This window comes from Anoplophora glabripennis, unplaced genomic scaffold (assembly GCF_000390285.2).
Source record: "Anoplophora glabripennis isolate ALB-LARVAE unplaced genomic scaffold, Agla_2.0 scaffold648, whole genome shotgun sequence".
NCBI lineage: Eukaryota > Metazoa > Arthropoda > Insecta > Coleoptera > Cerambycidae > Anoplophora > Anoplophora glabripennis.
In genome coordinates this window covers 258286-262150 of record NW_019416723.1, presented here as the reverse complement: position 1 = coordinate 262150, position 3865 = coordinate 258286, and positions in this window count along the sequence as shown.

The window sequence follows — 3865 nt, the reverse complement described above, 5'->3', positions numbered from 1 at the left end:
TTTGCAGAGCGTTTTTTTGCAATATTTTTATTTTGCAATTTTTTTGTTAATAACAAATTACCTGCCACTCGGACACAAAGATGTTACTAAGGTTTTTTGTTCGCAATAACTCAATGCATCGATTACAAAAGGTTTCATCCTGGCCTCTCCTCGTGGTCGGTGACCTTGATTTTCTAAGCATCTTTTTAGGGGTGGACCGTTCGTCTAATTGTGTAGGATTTCAGTGATGTAAAATTTGAAGGGTGTCTACGGGAAATATGGTTACTCCATAATCAATTTGAAGGTCTGATTCATTACTTGGCAGTTAATAAGAATATCTTCTGTAAGACGCTCACGGAACACTTTTTTAAGATGAAGAATGTCGTATATCTTTTTTGTTATCAGATATCAAACTTATTATTATACCCCTGAAAATATATAGCTTGTGGATACGTTCTGTTTCGACTGAGACCAATACATGCGACAAATAATTCTAGTTATAGTCCATAGCTTTAGCAGCACCTTCTTCACGTACCCATATTTCGGTATTTCTCTTCCGAGTCCAAATAATAGATAGTCAATCTTACCATCTTTAACCCTATCTGAATATCCGAATACATAATATGTTGATTTTGACTTTCTCGTCTATTAACTTTGTTGCATAGCATTTAATGGTCACCACTTCTGTCTGGAACGGTGTGGCATGAATTGCTCTACTAAGAGTCCCATCCTCCTGTCTCTCCTTTCTAGTGTTATGTATTATTTTATAGTTCTTTTGAAAACTGTTTCTCGATAAATCCTAGTCTGATGTGCTGTTAACGTATTGTATAACTTTTGGCATACGCCACTCTCCTTCGGGACAATTCGTGGGTGTTTCTGTTATAGTCTACAGACCTAATTTCTTCCTGAATGAAGATAATGGTAGTTTCAGTGAGGGCTATAGTAGTTGTAGTTCTCATGGCCACCGTGATGCTACCCATCATTCTAGTTTTTGAATGCTACTTAGAAGCCTTCAGCACCTCCGCTTATAGCATCTTCGATCACCACGCTGCCATAACATTGACCTGAAGACCTGGGTGAGCGCCAACTATTCTGACGTAGTTGTCAGCACCTTCCAAGGGTTATTTTGGGTCGATGCGAAACTGTCAATTTGAGAGTTCCACACAGTTTTCGCCACTGTTAAATGTCAAAAGAAATAAGAAAGAAAGAAAAAACTAGTGGACATTTACAGAGTGTACATTTACTAAATTTTAAAGACAATATCGATTTTATCTAATAATTTCGAAATAGGTAATATTTATAATATTAATGGGATTGATATTTAGAAATTTAGGTATTATTTTTGTTGCCTCTTTATTTAGTTAAAATGTGACATGTTACTTTGGCAAAACTATAGTAATTTCAATATCTAACTGCCAGCTGAAAATCGATTTCATTTGCAAATAACTAAATAGATTCATATCGTCATAACCTTTTCCATTACTCAATCCATTGTTCTCGAAGTAACGAGTGGGAACAATATTGCATTTTGTACTAACTTCTTCAGTTTTTTTGCGTGCTGATTTCGAGATACGAGCAAATAATGACTTTATTTAAACCCCATCGATCATCCGGCTGTCAGTGCTTGGCACTATCGATTAGAAAACTTGCCGTGAAGTTTTTCACCTGAAACTCATAATTACATGTGCGACAGTTAGCTAACGTGTAGATTATATTTTTAGTGGTGTGAAGGAAAAGCGAGGTATAAGTCACACTGTTTTATGATATTAGCGCAACATACAGGGTGAATTTTAAAATAATACCATAACTTCAGACCATAACACCAGATTCCTTGAATCATTTTGGGCATATTTGTATAGAGGAAAGTAGCTTAATGTTATTAGCTTTTAAAATAAATTAAAAAAATGACATGCTTTTGTTTTCATTAAAATATACATTAGTCAAAGGAAACACAATACCAGTGCAAAATGTTTTAAAATGTAAATTGGAACAAAATGAAAAACTTTAAGTAGTTCCTAGAAATTTAAAGGTTTCCTAACTTTGGATAGGGCATACAAAATTAAGAACTTAAGTTTAAGAAGAAATTAAGTTTTTTTATATTTTCAGGATTTCACATTTTGTAAGTATACGATTCCTTTATTGGCAATATTATTAAAATTGAAACTCGTAATTTCCTAGGTTCCTAATTTTGGATATTCGATAGTGGACTATATCGCGTATTCAAAATTCGAGAACCTTTTAGTCTGAGGTTAAGTATCTTTAAAAAAAATTGCCTTAAATCGTAGTTTCAACCATTCATATATGTTTTATAATCTTTCCACAAAATTTTAAAATATTTAAAATTACGTACCAAAATAAAGCTCAGTACTGCACATAACCGTTAAATACTTTATAGCCTGCTGAAGAATTGAACTAAAGTCTTAGAGAATAACCTTTTCATTTATTTTCATACTGTGGGCTAAAATATCAAGATTTGCTATATGGTCTCCTTGTTTTTTTTACAGCATTTATAAACTTAAATAAACTTAAAAGAAAAACGCCATCCGTGGAAATAACATATCGATAGAAAATACATCAACTCGTCGTGTTGCCCATCCGATAAAAAATGAGGGTAGTAGAGTTCCGGTATACGCGACTCTCAACGGAATCGGAATTAATTTACTATTGCAAAAATGAACACATTCTACATTTTGAGTTTAGGCGAGGTTTCAGTATCATATTGTCCATGTCGAAAACATACTAAAACTACATAGTTTTCTAAGTTCTCTGGAGTAAAATTTGAAAGTAAGCATTTTAACGTGTTCATACAAATTTAAAAATGAATGGATTTTTACAAACATTGGTGCTAATTCGACTTTTTGAAATTTATTACTGAAAAAAAAACTAGCGGAGTAGGATTTGACGACATACCTAATAGTTTCCACATATTTACTTAAAAAAAATTGTGCTACCCTGTATAAATATTTAAATATACACGCTGACTACATTTTAAGTGATTTATGCAGACAAATAAAATAAAAACGGAACAAAGTCTAGTAAACGACTGAAATAAAAACTGTGAAACTGCAACTCTCGAGGTTTAGATCAGTTTAGCAATCAACAAGGTGCAGGATTTACATACAGAGAGCGGCTCTAGAAATGTATATGTGAATGAACCGATTTTTAAAATAATACTGCTTAAAAATTTGTAATTTTAGGAAATGTATTTCACTTTCACTCACCAAAGAAATAACTGTTTTTGAAGAAAGGACTGTTTCTATACATACGAAATTTCAACAACCCTTCCTTGTAAATATTACCCTTTTCGTCTGTTGATAGAGAACAGTGTATTATTTTTTGAGTATTATTAAAGGAAACAATTCAGTGGTGTACACATTTTTTTACTAAATTATTTTTGTGTCAAACTGAACGTAAGCCTCTGATGTCGTCGTTTACTCTTTTTTTAATGTAGTATTGGTATATATTATTGCAAATAATTTTCACACACAAATGCTTTCAAATTACGGAAATCGAACAAAAAAAGTCTTAATATTACAAACGAAGAAAGAACGGATCAATATTGCTGGAAACTTCTTGTCTTATTTCTCGGCAAGCGGTACCACTGTGTTATGATATACATTTTATCTCATGTCAATGATTTAATACCAAAGAAGTAGAGAAACGTTTGAAAATATCAATCTCAGTGACATTATTCAAATTTAAAAAGTTAATGCAATGTTGTCTTAGTTATTCCTCTTGATGTCAAACGGCTTGATTTGAACACCATACCTATATTCAGTAAAGTGAAGAAAACAAAACCGTTTATACATTTTTCAGTATTATTAGATTTCTTGTGATAAATCCATTACTGTCAATAAGGCAATGAGTTTGTTGCGATAGTACAGAT